The 17,421-nt window shown below is 42.0% G+C and overlaps 1 protein-coding gene across 9 annotated transcripts in view; it reads right to left on the bottom strand.

Moving 5' to 3' along the window:
* Window positions 1-4,057, bottom strand: part of CHD2 (chromodomain helicase DNA binding protein 2) — a 135,568-nt gene extending 131,511 nt beyond the window's left edge. For 5 of the 9 annotated variants that reach the window (XM_082387822.1, XM_082387818.1, XM_082387813.1 and 2 more), the window contains exons 1-4: window positions 3,664-4,057; window positions 3,097-3,293; window positions 1,295-1,361; window positions 648-733 (exon numbers count right to left, since the gene is read on the bottom strand). The gene's annotated coding sequence lies outside the window, so the exon portion shown is untranslated. Of the gene's footprint in view, window positions 1-647; window positions 734-1,294; window positions 1,362-3,096; window positions 3,294-3,342; window positions 3,641-3,663 lie in introns of those variants that run through there. The other 4 variants (XM_082387828.1, XM_082387829.1, XM_082387827.1 and 1 more) reach the window with 4 other exon arrangements.
* Window positions 4,058-17,421: the final 13,364 nt, after the last annotated feature.

Genomic DNA, 17,421 nt, shown 5'->3' on the forward strand with positions numbered 1-17,421 from the left:
TTTTTTTCATTCATGTATCTAATTTTAAGATGTCAAAATACCATACACATGTTGAAATTATTTCTTTCTTTTATGCTTTAAAAAGACTAAGCTACAGATTAGAGGTCTCTTTAGTCACATTCTAGTTTCCTGTAAGATAACTTATTTTTGCACCTGTTTGGAAAAAAGACTCATAAAAACAGGTAAAATGAGTATTTTAAATCCATTACATAATAACTAGAATATGAAAGGGTCTATTAAGTTTTTGAAATATAGTTCTTTTAAGATAAATCATAAGATCTGCAAATACAAAATTCTAGGCTATTTCTAAAACGTAATCTGCATCACCAAAAAAATGGCTAAAGAATGTACACTTCAGATTGTAAAGATATGTAATTCTGATGACTCAACTACTGATTTAACCATAATTCTAAAGCACCATTTAATTAAAAAATACTGAATGTCTCACTGCTGATGTAAATTATATTTATCAACTATTTTAACATTAACACAAAACTGCTTTGATGTAAGGAAAAAAATTTAATGGGCTTTATCTCATCCCTTTTTCGAGATAAGGTCTACAGTTTATGTCGCACTGACAAACTTTAGTGATATTCTCCTGTTGGTAGCTATTAGATTTCAGATGTTGGATAAAAACATTTACTTACTTGCTATATAAAACACAGACTATCGCAAAGATTTCCTTTATCCTCAAGGATAAAATTCCACGGTCTCAGTCTTCAAAATGGCATACCTTTCGGGGGAAAAAAAACAATATTCTAAACAATTTATTGATGGAACCACCAATAGCCAAGTACTAATACGTGTTTTAAAACTTTTTATTACATAAAAGAAAAAATAACATCTATGCTCACAAAACCCGATTTTTAACCCATTCTTTCCTAAAAATCCGTTAGTATGAATAATAACAGCTTAAATTTCCCCCAAAATTTATTTCTTTAAATATTTAAAAGATTTAAATTGTTTGCACAGTATATTAGATAGCAAAAAAGAAAAAGCATATCTTTGGGTTATGGTTTTCCTCAAAGTATAATCAGTCTTTTCTTGTTCCCAAAACTAAACAAAGGCTTAAAGGACCTTCAGTATTTTAAACTATTCAAAAGGCACATTAAGTTACAATGGCTATGCAGATACACTTTTCATACAATGAAAAGGTTTAAAGATCTTGTAACATTATTTCAGATATTTACTCATACTCATAATCACTATTCACTAAAAATATACATTATCAAAGAAAATAAAAACCTAGTAAGTTTACTTTATGTCAAAGTAATAAAAATTTACCCACTCTTACCTCAAATAAGAGCTGTATTTGTTCAGAACCATCATCAACCAAATTTAATTTTAATCTTGTAAGTTACCTTAAAAAAAAAAAAGGAAGATGATTATCAATGTTTTGATTTTTAAACACTTCTTGGCCAAAGTTTCAGTGTGATGAAACAATGAGAAAATATTCCAGAGACAACGATCATTGGACAAATTCAAGAAATGGCTCATCGACACGCTACCTGTACATTTTAAGGTTGCAGTTATTTATCTTAATATCTATCAATCTTTATTTTCTTCATCTTTTGGTTGTATGGACAAACACTAAAGATTAAGGCATTGAGATTAAAAACAAAAAATTCACATCTTTGGACAGATTTAAGATTATGACCTTGTTTTCATTTTTATTCTTCTTTTGATGGCAAGCAATACACAAAAACAAAGGAAAAGTTTACCATTTTTAAAGACTGAAATCAACTTAAAATTTTCTCTACCATCTAGAAATACCTTTTACAATTATGAGCAATTAAAAATTAACTCCTCCAGGAAAAATTAGTGAAGTTAAAATGGCCACTGGCTACTTTAAATTTTTAAACCACAAGTTATCTGATCTCACCAAGTGGGATATTAGCTTTGTCTTTAAAGCAAATCTAAAACATGTAGTATCTATGACCTTTATTCAATTTCAAACTGGGGTCCAGAACATTTTCAGTCTCTCCCTTCCCCCATTTCTCATGTAAAAAGATCTTATGAGGTTAAACTGCTTAGTAATTATTCTGCATTTCGCTATTAAAAAAAACTAGATTCAGAATATTAATTTAAAACGACTTGCAGTGTTCAAAATTTTCAGAAATGTTGATTTGAAAAACCAAAATTGTTACTTAAACAACAGAGTCTCTAAAATCAAGATATGCGCAACTGATGTAACGTATAGCACTATATGAATGCTATTAGGAAAATAAAACAATGTCACTGACAAAAATACCCTCAGATACACAGTCCATTACACCAGTATGTTTGATTTTATAAGTACTACGTAAATCTGCCCAACACTATTTTTACATAGATCTGCACCTCTACAACACCAGAGTTACCGCAGGATGAAGACAAATATATTCTAAAACACACAAAGGTTTGTGCATTTGTGGTTTGTTCTTCAAATCACTAAACTCAAATTCCCTCTCAGACAAGTTTTTAAATTCCTAGAGTATACAGAGGACTCTGCAAATTTTTTAAAAACCAAAATACACTATTAAAATACTGTTCCGTTTTGAGCATATCTGGATTTTTATGCATGCAACAAATGCAACAAATATGGCTCCTCTTCATCGCCCATTACCGAGCAGTCCTACTTTAATATTTACACTACGAGAAAGTAACTTCACAAAGAGATTTGGTGTCAGAATATTCCTTTGTAAAAGTTCTGTCCACCATGGCTTGTGATAATACACATTATTTTTTAAAATCATCAAATGATGATCTTAAACTTTTAAAAGTCTAGGAACTGACCCAAGTACGGTCTAACATTCAGGTGTGATAAGTTACAGATAACGGCTCCTTATGACCTTTTTAAAAGTAACGAACAGTAGATTTAATCATTGTTCAAACATAAGAATGTCAAATAATCTTGGCGTAATTACTCAGTAAAATAAACTACCTTAATCAAACGTCATCGTCTAGCACCGTAATTAAAATCTATTTCCATTAAACAACCTTGACGACATAGTAAACTTGTCTTCGTAATTTCTGAAATACCAGAAGCACTCCTCCAACTTGCATTTTTAAAAGACAACCTTAACGTCAATAAAGGTTTGAACAAGCAGCAAGTACCTTCTGATCTGCAACACTGCAGCCGTTTTCAAAATCGGCTTTGAAAGAGTTAAAAGCCAACACCCAAAAGAAAAAAAAAAAACAAGTTTTATTTTTGTTGAAACGTAGTCAGGATTCCATTGTTCTTTTAAATTCGAAAACGAAGATGAGTTCCCACCTCACCGGAAAGGGGTTAAAAAGCTCCCCCGTCGGAGAACCTGAAAAGGATTTTTTTTTTTTTTTATCCTAAATATCAAAATAACTCACCAGGACAGAAAAGGGCTCTCCTCGCGCAGTCCCCTTCAGGCTCCCGCCCGCGGTCACCGCCGCCGCCCCTTTCCCGGCGGGGCCGGTCCCGGCAACGAGGCCACCCCCCGCCTGGTCTTCAGCGGGGGCCCCCGCGCCCCCAGCCCCGGGCCCCGCGGCGCTTCCCGCCCGGAGAGCCAGAGAGCGGCGCCTGTGGGGCCGCTAGGGGAGAGCCGGCCGGCGAGGCCCGGCCCGCCGCCCCCTCCTGCTCGCGCGCTCAAGGACATTTTGCTTTTCCTCCCAAGGACAAAGGACAATAAAAAGAACCGGGGAGCCACTCACCAGGTCCGAGCGCCGCGGTCAGCACCTCCTGGTCGCCCGCACCCGAGTCCCGCGCCGGCCGCCCGCCCGAGCCTTCCGCCCGTACCGGGTCGAGCCGCCCGGGCCCCGGGGAGCCTCCGCGGCCGCTGCCGCAGCGGCGCTTTCCGCGTCGTGGGCCCGGCCGCCCCGGGCGCCTCTGCCGCGGGCTCCGACCCCGGCGCGCGGCCCGCCTCGCCCCAGCCGCGGCCGCTTCGCTCCCGCGGACCTGCGGGCCGCCCGGGCGCGAGTCCCCGCCAGCCGGCGGGCCCCGCGGCCGCGGCGAAACGCCTGACAGCTCGCGGTGCTGCTGCCTCTCCGGCCATCTTGTGCCGTGTGTGTGTGGTGTCTCTCTCCCGTCTCCTCTCTCGGCTTTACTCCCTCCTCCTCCTCCCCCCCCCCGGCCCTCCCCCCCCCGCCCCACACACCACACAACATGGCCTCTTTGCTGCGGCGGCGGCTGCTGCGACGGCAGCAGCCTCCGCCGCGTTCCTGCCGGCTCCCCTCCCCCACCCTCCCCGCCTCCCGCCCGCAGCCCCAGGTCGCAGTACGCATGTGCACTACCGCCCGCCCGCCGCGGCCATTGGTTCTGCGAGCTTCCTTCCACCCCTTCCCGGGAGCGGCCCCACGCACGCTCGCAGGCGTCTTCCTCCCGCCTAACAACCACCACTTCAATGCTATTGGCCAATTCTGACCCCACCCCTTCAGCTGCATCCCCGCGGATAGGTTGGTCTTAATGCCATTCACCTTCCGTAGGTGTTTCTGGTTTTCTTGAGGGATCCCAGCTGGCGATTGGCTGGTGGTGATGGAACCTTTGGGTTTGGAGCTGGGCTGTTGGTTTGCGCCCGGCAGTGCGGACCCCTCGGGGAAGGCTAGGGGGGTTCCTGGAGCGGGGTAGGCCAGGCCAGTATTATTAGTACAGTGCCCTAGAGATACGGGCTTCGCCCCTGGAAAAAGCTTGGAATTCGGTGTTTTCGACTTCAGATTTTTGTCTTCTCTTTTTAAAAAAAGGAAAATGATTGACAGGATGACGAGCAAACAAGATGCAGGTTCATAGCCCTTGGGCAAGCAGCCATATCTGAGGAGCTATAGAACTCAAGATTTTTCTTCCAAACAACCAGTCCTTCCCTAAGGGTCACAGAGTTAGGGCCAGTTTTTTTAAACCAGCGCATCCCCCTAGCCCAGTATCCGAATTGAGATGCCATTTATTTGAGGGTTTGTAAGCTTCTTGTTGCCCGTTTATGAGAGGCAGGCTATTAGTATGTACGGTGTCCATCGGCATTATGAATCAGTATCTCATAATCCTGGTTGGGCCAGATTCCACCCTTTAGGGAGTGTTTGTTAAAGGGATAGTTTGAACCTGAACAATCATAGTCTACCTGCCAACCACCTTCTCCCAGAGAATCAGGCAAAACAAGCTTCGCTTCTTTTAAGCAAATCTCACCTTTTTTCTGTTGTTGTTTTCATTACTTCTTCCTACTTCAATCTAGAAGCAACTCTTGGCAGACGAAGGAATAACTGAAAACCTAAACCTTCCTGAAATGGATGGGAAAAGAAAAAGTGGCTCTCTCCCAATACCAGCATTTTAGAAATCTTGCTCCTTTTGGGACCTGGTAGAAAGGAAAGGAACGCTAGATGCTCTTAGTCTTAACGGATTTATTTGAGGGAAGGAGTCTTGGGGAAAGGTGAGCAACTCTGAAATTCTCTTGAGACCCTGTTCTTGGATTAGAATAAGAGAGTGTTAAATACTCATGAGGCCTAGGAACTAGGTCTGGCCCCTTCTTTTCAAAATGACACAGTTGTTAATTAACTTGATTCAATACGGCATCAGCTACTTAGGGCAGAACCAGAACTAGAACCCAAGTCTCCTGACTCATAGATCTTGGGTTCCTTCTGTGCAGACTGGCCATCCTCCTTAGCAATATAATTTGAGCTCCAAGTGGACACACAGAAAGAATGCTTCTTGAACTGAAATTAAACTTTCTCCATTTAACTTCCAAGAGAATTCCCTTATACAACGTAGCGTTGAACATTGTAGACCTGCAACAGGCTGTTTTCTCTGAAACAGCCCCACCCTGAACCCTTTTTCCTCATTCTTCCTGATGTGTTCTTGCTATGCTATTGTTCACCCCCCTTTTCCCCTCCTATCACTACCTGAAATCCATCTATGATTCTGCTTGTCCAGATTAATCACCAAGTACCTCTGTGCCAGCAAAACTGGCCTGAACAGGTCTTTATTAAAAATAGGTATGGCTGAAAAATATTGAGTTAGCTATGAGCCAGTCATTGTTCCAAGCCCTCATTGGTGGTTAACTCAGGTGATCCCGCAACATCCCTGTGAGAGACTATTATTATCTCTGTGTATTAGCTCTATTAGGAAGCGGAGGCACAAGGAGTTTAACTTGCCCAGGTTCACACTGCTAAGAAGTATTAGAACCAGGATTGAACCCAGTTGTCTGACTCCAGAACCGTTCCTTTCTGCCTCTCCCAGTTTTTTTTTTTTTTTTTTTTTTTGAAGACTGCCCCCTTGCCAGATAGGTTCAGTTGGATCTCCTGTTGTGGGGAGCTGTCTGATTTGCCAGCTGCTCCCTCCCCGACTTCACGGAAGTGCTTCACTTTCAGAATCAGGCCTCCCTCCAATTGGGGAATATCAGACCCATACTAACTTAATCCCCAGACCTGGGTCCCACCCGATTGCTGTCAACCTCCTGGCATGCCACCTGGGAACCATCTAGCTCTCTTGTTTTACTCCTTGTTTGATTGCGGACCTCCACAGTTCAACTGTGGAGTGACTCCCCTTTAAGAAGATACACCTTGGGTGTCTTACAGAAAACAGCTTTCTTCTCCCAAGCTTACATCCCACACAGCGCCTTCTTCAGAGAACGCCGTTCTCTGCCACATTGAAACTTTTTTCCCTATCACACATGACAGTCATAATTTCTTTTGCCACATCTACACCATGTCTTTAGCCATCCTCGTTAAACCTAGACTAGCTCCGTCCTAAATAAAAATAAATAAAAAGCACCTGACACCTGGCGGACCACATTCTATCTCCACCACAGTTCCTTTTCATGCTAAGTGATCTGCCAATGAACCGAGAAGAGATCCCTCCCTCCCCCAGTCCCCGCTGGGTCCTATTACTGCTGTCTCTTTACCAGCGAAAATGAAGAGCACAGCCCTTAGCCTTGACTTAGAAGGAAAGGCCTCTGCGTATGTGTGCTTTGAGTAGTTCTTTTTTTTTTTTAAGATCTTTTTGATGTGGATCATTTTTAAAGTCTTTATTGAATTTGTTACAATACTGCTTCTGTTTTCTGTTTTGGCTTTTTGGCCACGAGGCTCGAGGGATCCCAGCTCTCTGACTAGGGATCGAACCTGCCCCCCGCTGGCTCCCCCGGGGGGGGGGGGGGGGGGGCCCGTCCCCGTTCCCGCACTGGAAGGCGAGGTCTCAACCACTGGACTAACAGGGAAGTCCCACTCTTGAGTATTTCTGTTCCTATTTAATCGTGCCCAGAAGAAAACCTGGATGGGCAGAGAATATTTCTGGAAGGATACTAGGATCTGTTTACACGCCTCACCTCTGAGGAGACCGCAGAGGAGGCTGGAGAATGGGGTGAGAAGGGCACTTTTCACTCTATACCGCTTTGTGACTTTTGAATTTTGAACCACGTGAATGTATTACCTTTTTAATGAAGAAAGAAAGAAAAGAAAAAACATAAACTAAATCTCCTAAGCTAAAAGCTGACACTAATTAGAAAGGTAACTTTAAAATTTTTTTTTATTGTGTCATCTGCATTTGCTACACTAAACACCTGTAACTTTTTTTTTTTTTTTTTGAAATAAAGGTCACACAACACTCAGTACCTACAGGGATGTGAACGGCCCCCGAAATGTCCCTGGTTGATGGTAAGGATCCCTGGTACATAAAATGGGCAGCAGCTCCCATTTCCCACGTACTGTGTGGCCTCACACACTGCAGAACAGAGCTTCTTGCCGCGCTCCCTGCTTCCCTGCAGCTCCCCAGGTCTGTTTCCCGTTTCTGTCCTCCTCCCCTCCTGTAGTAATTAAAGAAGAGCGAGGAGGATATGCTTTCCTCCCTGTTTCCTGTCCCACGTGTCCACCTTTGCCTAGGGTGTCTCCCTTAGAGGTTCAGCCCAACTCATCGCGGAGGCCCAGCCAAAACCCAGGATGACCTTGACTCAAGTCAGAGACACAGTTTTCAAATACAGGCCTTTTCAGATTCCAGCAGCTCTGCTCCTGCGCTTTGCAGTTTCTCTTGCTGCTCGTACTCACATGACTTACATGCAGCCTCTCTCTTATTTCTGGATACACCCTGCTCCTTCTTCACACATGGCAGTCTTTCTTTCTTTTTCCCAGGGTACATCACACACAGGGTTGAAACTCATTGGATATTCAAAATATTTCCAAACAGAGCTATTGAGTTTCTTCCATGTTCCAGGTACTATTTTAGAAGCTGGGGAATGCTACATGGACTGAGGTGTCTGCTCTTGTGGAGCTTATATTCTAATGGGGCAGAAGACCATACCTAAGAAAATACCAGGTAGTGATAAGTGCTATGACGATGAAGGCCTAATTTCAGGTTGAGTGGTCAGGGAAGGCCTCTCTGAGGAGGTGACATTTAATTTAAAGCAGGAAGGACACAAAGGAGGCAGCTATGTGTATGTGTGCACGCCAGTTCCAGGCTAAAGGTGGCAGATGGCATGCATGCAACTAATTTTGCTCCATCCCAAAACTGCACTAAACAGATTTCTTTTCCCTTTCTTTCTCCCTTCCTTCCTTCCTTTCTCCCTTCCTTCCTTCTTTCCTTCCTTCCTTCCTTTCTTTCTTTCTTTCTTTCTTTTCATAAACTCATTAGGAAAGCAAAGCAAGAGAAAAGAGCAACACAGTTTGAGAAGCTGGAAAATAGATGGATGAATGGTAACTTAAAATTTAGCAGGCCTAGACAATATAAAACTCTTAGAGGAAAACATAGGCAGAACACTCTATGACATAAATCACAGCAAGATCCTTTTTGACCCACCTCCTAGAGAAATGGAAATAAAAACAAAAATAAACAAATGGGACCTAATGAAACTTAAAAGCTTTTGCACAGCAAAGGAAACCATAAATAAGACAAAAAGACAACCCTCAGAATGGGAGAAAATATTTGCAAATGAAGCAACTGACAAAGGATTAATCTCCAAAATATACAAGGAGCTCATGCAGCTCAATATCAAAAAAACAACCCAATCCAAAAATGGGCGGAAGACCTAAATAGACATTTCTCCAAAGAAGATATACAGGTTGCCAACAAACACATGAAAGGATACTCAACATCACTAATCATTAGAGAAATGCGAATCAAAACTACAATGAGGTATCACCTCACACCGGTCAGAATGGCCATCATCAAAAAATCTACAAACAATAAATGCTGGAGAGGGTGTGGACAAAAGGGAACCCTCTCGCACTGTTGGTGGGAATGTAAATTGATACAGCCACTATGGAGAACAGTATGGAGGTTCCTTAAAAAGCTAAAAATGGAACTACCATATGACCCAGCAATCCCACTACTGGGCATATACCCTGAGAAAACCATAATTCAAAAAGAGACATATACCACAATGTTCACTGCAGCACTATTTACAATAGCCAGGACATGGAAGCAACCTAAGTGTCCATCGACAGATGAATGGATAAAGAAGATGTGGCACATATATACCATGGAATATTACTCAGCCATAAAAAGAAATGAAATTGAGTTATTTATAGTGAGGTGGATGGGCTTAGAGTCCATCATACAGAGTGAAGTAAGTCAGAAAGAGAAAAACAAATACCTTATGCTAACACATGTATATGGAATCTAAAAAAAAAAAAAAAAAAAGGTTCTGATGAACCTAGGGGCAGGATAGGAATAAAGACACAGACGTAGAGAATGGACCTGAGGACATGGGCAGGGGGAAGGGCAAGCTGGGATGAAGTGAGAGAGTAACGCTGACATATATACACTACCAAATGTAAAATAGATAGCTAGTGGGAAGCAGCTGCATAGCACAGGGAGATCAGCTTGGTGCTTTGTGACCACCTAGAGGGGTGGGATAGGGAGGGTGGGAGGGAGACGCAAGAGGGAGGGGACATGGGGAGATATGTATACATATAGCTGATTCACTTTGTTATACAGCAGAAACTAACACAACATTGTAAAGCAATTATACTCCAATAAAGATGTTAAAAATAAAATTTTTAAAAAAGTGTACAACTCAGGAAAAAAAAAAAATTAGCAGGCCTGAGAAAGCTGAGATCCAACCTGACTTACACTCAGAAGGCTCAGAAACCAGAACTGGGGACCACTGGGACTGAGGGTGGAGGGGAAGGCTAAAATAAGGAGAGCTGAGTGAAAGCAGTTTGAGAAGCAGTTAGATCCCACATCCTATCCCTGATCCCAGCAGAAGATTGGAGATTTATCCTGCAAGGAGAGTCTCTGGTCTGAAGGATGCCAGGCACACGGAGGGCATAGGTACCACACTGGAGATGAGGGGATCCAGAGGCCAGATGCACAGCAAATTCGGCGACTCCAATTGTCTTGCCCCATTTGGCTCTTAGGATGCTGGCAATGTGACACTCACCTTTCAGTCGGAGATTGGAAGACTCTTTTTGAGGAATCTACTCAGTCTATGAGGAAGGCCCACAGCATCTGACACAGGGGGACCTCCTAACTCCTAACAATGGTCCAAACAGGTCACCTTTCAGTGACGCTCAGGATCAATGTATCAGACACCTTTTGTGCACTGCTCCTAATCCTCTTGGCCTCACCTCTTACTCTACCCAGAGTTGCAGCCACTGTTCCATCAAGTTCCATACAGCTTCCCAGAGCAAGTGTGATGGTTAGTTTCATGTGTCAGTTTGACTGGCCACAGGATGCCCAGATATTAACTATTATTTCTAGGTGTGACTGTGAGGGTATTTCTGGATGAGATTAGCATTTGAATTGGTAGACTGAGTAGAGCAGACATTGGGCTTCATCCAATCTGTTGAGAGCCTGAATAGAACAAAAAAGGCAGAAGAAGAGAGAATTCACTCCCTCCATCTTATAGTTTTTGAGCTGGGTCACTGGTCTTCTCCTACACTCAGACTGAAACATACACCATTGGCTCTCCTGGTTCTTAGGCCTTTGGACTTGGACTAGAACGACACAATTGGCTCTTCTGGTCTCCAGTTTGCAGATGGCAGATCATGGGACTTCTCAGCATAATCACATGTGCCAATTCCTTATAATATCTATATCTACACCCATCTCCTCCCTGAATCTTGCTTTCTGTCCAAAGCAGCTTTAACATCTATGTGGGTCTGCAGAACCACTCAGTATCAGCATTCAGGCATGTGAACCCAGAAATTCAGGGACAATAACATCTGTGGGGCTACCTTTGAGGACAAAGGCTTCCCTCTTTCATCCCCTGAGTGGACAGTTCTGAGACACATCCCACAAGGCTCAGGATATCCCATGGAATGCAGCACCAGTCACTGCAGCAATGGCCAGCTGGGTGACATATCTAACACTTATACTGGCTTTCTCTCTGCTTTTTTCCCTCCCATTATCCCTCATTTCTGCTTCTTTGGATCACTTCCTAAATGAGCTTCCTCTGTGTAATTCTTGGGCTCTGCTTTGGGGGAAACCTTGGCTAAGACACAACAAGGCCCAATACCACACTCAGAGCTTCCAAACAGCCTTTTAATCTGTGCTCTTAATCAGGAACAAATGGTTAATGGCAAACAACTAAAGAAAAATTCTCACGTGAAAGATAAAGACCAAAACCAACAGGGAAAAAAATAATAATAACCTGAAGGAAAAACAGACCGTGAATGGAAAAGACATCAAAAAATAAAATTTCTTAATCATCATGAGTATTTCAAAAAGAGATGACATTGCATCCATGAAACAAGGAAAGAAATAATTCAAAGAACCAAAAAGAACTCTTGGAAATCAAAAACATTATGACAGAAATGGAAAACTCAATAGAAAGAATAATAAAATTGGAGAAAACTCACAGAAAACAAAGCATAAAGGACAGAGATGGACACTAGTAGAGAAAATTAGAGGACAAGTCATGTAGGTTCAACATTTGAATAATAGAAACTCCAGAAAAAGAAAACAAAGATAAGGAATTGGAAAGAATTATCGACTAAATAATTCAAGATTCCCCAGACTTGAAGGACACAATTTCCAGATGGAAAGGCTGATCAACAAACAAGACCAACAGATGAATTACACACACTGAGGCCCATCATTGTGAAATTCCAGAACATAGGAGGCAAAGAAAAGATTCTACAAGCTTCAAGGGGGAAAAAAGCCACATGCAAAGGACCAGGAATCAACAGCTTCAGGCTTCTCAGTAACATCAATGGAATCAAGAAGATAGTGAAGCAACATCTTTAAAATGCTGAGGGAAAATGAATTTCAACTTAAAATTCTATACTTAGCCAAATCATCTAGTAAATAGGAGGATAGGAGGAAGACAATTTTCATGAAAAATTTCAAAAAATTTTACCTCCCATGCGTGCTTTCTCAAGGAGCTACTGGAAAATGGATTCCACAAGGGAGCAAACCAAGAAAGAGGAAGTCATAAGATAGAGGACAGAGGAGATTTATTGCAAAAGGCAGGCAAACAGAATCCTTGGGTGGATGGTACAGGGAGATTCCAGGCTGTCTACTGTGCTCCAGACGCCCACCAGTCAGAACTGGAGCAGTGTAACCCAAGAGACAGACATGACGATGGCTTCATCCAATGCTGCCTGCCATTGTTCATAACCAGGTGAACCTGACCCAGATTCTAATCTGTACATGACCTATCTTGGACCATGTATTGATAAAGTTCCTCTCTCCTCTGTAAGGCTTGCAACCTAGACCAGCTGAAGACTCATTTCTTCCCCCACAGACATGGTCTGCTTTGATCTACTCCTAGGCTGAGGTGAGAAGCAGATAAAAAGAGAGCAGCGTACTACCCGACCACATAACTGCCACACGTCTCACACCTGCCTCCTACGCTTGTCCTACCAATCATCCGACTATGCTGCCACCATGTCTTCTCCAGGGTTCACTCATGACATTGCCTAGGAGAGGTTCTGGTAAACTCCCAGGGAAGCCGCAGTCAGACTACAACCTGCAGACCGTTTTCTTTGTCTTCTCCTGGGAGACTTCATCTAACTCTGGCAATATCTCATGATAGCTAGGTGTGTACTCGCAACTCAGATTTTCAAAATTAAATGATAACTGTTCAGGGAGACCTATCTAGGTGGGTTTTTTCAAAACTATATTTAAAAAGAAAGAGAATGATTAACTCAAATGAAGTCAAAACTCAGGAGAATGGGTAACCTCTGGCAGGGAGAGGGAACAATCATGAATGGGTACAGGTAAGTCATCAGGACTCTCCCCACCTCTCAGCTCTGCCCTCTACTCTGTCGGCTTCTTTCAGGAAGGCCCTTCCCACGTGGTGGCAAGATGACCACCAGGAAATCAAGCCTTGGTCCTAAACCTTCCATTGACCTCTGCACAAAAAGCTCTTAGCATGTTTGATGATTGGCTCAGCCTGTGTCACATGCCCATCTCTGAAGCAGTGGCTGGCTGGCTGGCCAGATCTGTCATTGCTCTGGAGTTCTGAGATGGGCACCACAAACTTGTGAGGGGGAAATAAAATCGAGTTGCTACTACCAAAAGGAGGAGGAATGGATTCTGAACCAGCAAACCAAGAGATGTCATTATAAAAAATACTGTGCAAACACTGCCTTCCTCCCCAGGTTTGTGTGGCCAAAATGATAGGGAAGAGATACCCACTGTAAGAATCTGGGTCATGTTTTATTTTTTGGCAGGGGGAGTTTTCAGTAGGGGAGAGTTCATGTATTTTTATTGCTCTGAATACCAGCTAACCTGTCCAAGGTTAGCTGTCCACATTTATAACAAGTTCTGTTTTTTACTTTTTAAAAAATTTTTACTGGAGTATAGTTGATTTACAATGTTGTGTTAGTTTCAGGTGTACTGCAAAGTGAATCAGCTATACGTATACATATATCCACTCCTTTTTAGATTCTATTCCCACATAGGTCATTACAGAGTACTGAGTAGAGTTCCTTGTGCAATACAGTAGGTTCTTATTGGTTATCTATTTTATATATAGTAATGTGTATATGTCAATCCCAATCTCCCAATTTATCCCTCCTCCCACATTTCCCCCTTGGTAACCATAAGCTTGTTTTTACACCTGTGACTCTATTTCTGTTTTGTAAATAGGTTCATTTATATCATTTTTTTAAAATTCCACATATAAGCAATATCATATTTGATATGAAAGAAAGATATTTGTCTTTGTCTGACTTACTTCACTCAGTATGACAATCTCTAGGTCCATCCATATTGCTGCAAATGGCATTATTTTGTTCTTTTTAATGGCTGAGTAATATTCCATTGTATATATGTACCACAGCTTCTTTATCCATTCCTCCATTGATGGACATTTAGGTTGCTTCCATGTCCTGGCTATTGTATATAGTGCTGCAATGAACATTGGGGTACATGTATCTTTTCAAATTGTGGTTTTCTCCAGATATATGCCCAGGAGCAGAATTGCTGGATCATATGATAGCTCTATTTTTAGGTTTTTAAGGAACCTCCATATTGTTCTCCATAGTGGCTTTACCAATTTACATTCCCATATAGTAACTTTTATCTGATAGTTTCACTAACATCTTTCTTGGGTCCATGGCAGCGTGTGAAAATGTTAACTTCAATCTCTGTGTAGTTTGAAATTTGACTTTCTCCGAGTACTGATGAATAATCATTTTTAAAATCATCCATGCCTTTGAGTTCTAATGAAATCTTTAGGCACTCTCAGAAATGAGGACATCCCACATACACAGTTTTTCATGTAATTTTGGAGGTTCGTGGACCCCCTGCAGTCCACACAAGCACTTCAGGGTAAGAGTGTGTCTTTTCTCACCTTTGACCTTAGCAACTGAACTCAGATTTCCATCTTGAAGCCAGACTTTTCTGGTAATGCTCTTTCCCTTTTACTCAGAAAGTCTAATTTTATCAAACTTCAAAAGGGATTGTAAGGGAATTTGTGCTTCCCAGCCAAGACAGAGTATCAGGAACCAGATTTACATACCCACCTGAAACAGCTTAAAAAAAGAGACAAAATGCAAGACAATGCAAGGGTTTTTAAGACATCAGGCATCAGGTAACAAAGGACTGTGATTCTTGAGTGCAGGAAGCAAATGAGATGAGCACTGCTGTTGCCCCAGCTTACTGCCTGGATTACAACTATGTCTCCAAGCCTTAGTACTGGGAGGAGTAACCCTGGCAGAGCCCCACTATCTCCCTGAACTGAGGAGATGGGCTGGGAGTCCAGAGAGAGCAAGGTGGCTGGAGTTACCAGGGCAGAGTACCAGGGGAAAGAGAGCATGAGCCATAAAAGAAACAATTCATAACTTGATTTCATAACAATTAGAAACATCTTGTCTTTGAAACTGTTAAGAAAATGAAAAGCCACAGGTTGGGCCAAATTTTTGCAAATCACTTATTTGAGATAGGAATTATATCCAGAATATGTAAAGAACTCTCAACATTCAATAATAATAAACAATGCAAGTTTTTAAACGGATAAAATATATAAAGAGTTCACCAAGGAAGATATACAGACAGTAAATAAGCACATGAAAAATGCTCAGGGGAATTCCCTGGCGGTCCAGTGGTTAGGACTGGGCGCTTTCACTGCTGGGGATCCGGGTTTAATCCCTGGTTGGGGAACTAAGATCCTGCAAGCCATGTGGCTCAGCCAAAAAAAAAAAAAAAAAATGCTCAGTATCATTAGTCACTGGGGAAATCCAAATTGAAACCACAGTGAGATGCCACTATGTACATAATAGGAACTTGAAAGTTTAAAAGACTGTGCCGCAGGGAGATCAGCTTGGTGCTTTGTGACCACCTTGAGGGATGGGATAGGGAGGGTGGGAGGGAGGCACAAGAGGGAGGGGATATGGGGATATATGTATACATATAGCTGATTCACTTTGTTATATAGCAGAAACTAACACAACATTGTAAGGCAATTATACTCCAATAAAGATGTTTAAAAAAATATAAATAAATAAAAGACTGGGGACTTCCCTGGTGGTGCAGTGGTTAAGAATCCACCTGCCAATGCAGGGGGGACACGGGTTCAAGGCCTGGTCCGGGAAGATCCCACATGCTGGGGAGCAACTAAGCCTGTACGCCACAACTACTGAGCCTGCGCTCTAGAGCCCACGAGCCACAACTACTGAAGCCCCCGTGCCACAACTACTGAAGCCCACACGCCTAGACCCCCTGCTCTGCATCAAGAGAAGCCACCGCAATGAGAAGCCTGCGCACCACAGTGAAGAGTAGCCCCCGCTCGCCGCAACTAGAGAAAGCCCGTGTGCAGCAACGAAGACCCAATGCAGGAAAAATAAAAATATAAATAAATAAATAAATTAATTAATTAATTAAAATAAAAGATTGTGCCAGCGGGATGTAATGTACAACATGGTAAATATAATGAACACTGCTGTATGTTATATATGAAGGTTGTTAAAAGAGTAAATCCTAAGAGTTCTCATCACAAGAAAAAAAATTTATTTCCTATTTCTTTAATTTTGTACCTATATGAGATGACGGATGTTCACTAAACTTATTGTGAGAATCATTTTATGATGGATGAAAATCAAATCATTATGCTGTATATCTTAAACTTATACAATATTATATGTCAGTTATATCTCAATTAAACTGGAAGAAGAAAAATAAAAATAAAAACACTCTGCCAGGTGGTGAAGATATAGAGCAACTGAAACTGTCATACCTTGCTGGTGTAAAATGCCAAATGGTACAACCACTTTGGAAAAGTTTAGCAGTTTCTTTACAGTTAAACGTACTTAGCATATTTACCCAGGTGGCATGTCTATAAAATGGAATATTACTCGGGAATTCCCTGGCGGTCCAGTGGTTAGGAGTCCGCACTCTCACTGCCAAGGGCCCGGGTTCAATCCGTGGTCAGGGAACAAAGATCCCACAAGCCGCGTAGCGCGGCCAAAAAAAGAAAAAGGAATACTACTCAACAGTTTTTAATGAATAAGCTATTGATACAGGCAACAGTGTTGATCTCAATAATATTTCTGCTTGAGTAAAAGAAGCCAAAAAAAAAGAGTACATACTATATGAGTCCATTTATATAAAATTCTAGAAAATGCAAACTAATAGAAAGCAGATCAGTGCTTTGGTTGCCTGGAGATGGGAGAAAGGTTGGGGAGGGATGTAAAACAGGGACATCAAAGGACATGAGGAAACCTCCAAAGGTAATGAATATGTTTGTTATCTTTTTTATGCTGACAGTTTCGCAGATGTAAATGCACATCAAAACGTATCGAATTGTACACTTTAAATATATGCAGCTTATCGTATGTTAATTATACCTCAATAAGGCTGTTTCTTTAAAAATTTCAAAAATTTATTTGTTTGCTTATTTGGTTTTTGATGGACGATCCTGTGAAGATTGTACTCCTGAAACATTTTTTCCTATTTCATTCATTGTTTTCAACACATGTGGATTTTATGTTTTGATTTTAAAAAAGGTTTTAAATAGTTAACACCTGGTTCAAAATTCAAAGTGTACAAAGGGTATACAGTGAAAAGTCTCCCACCTTTGTTCCCAGTCCACCCAGCACTCCTCTCTGAAAGCA

The sequence above is a fragment of the Balaenoptera borealis genome, assembly GCF_965194805.1.
Source record: "Balaenoptera borealis genome assembly, chromosome: 3".
In the NCBI taxonomy this organism is placed as follows: domain Eukaryota; kingdom Metazoa; phylum Chordata; class Mammalia; order Artiodactyla; family Balaenopteridae; genus Balaenoptera; species Balaenoptera borealis.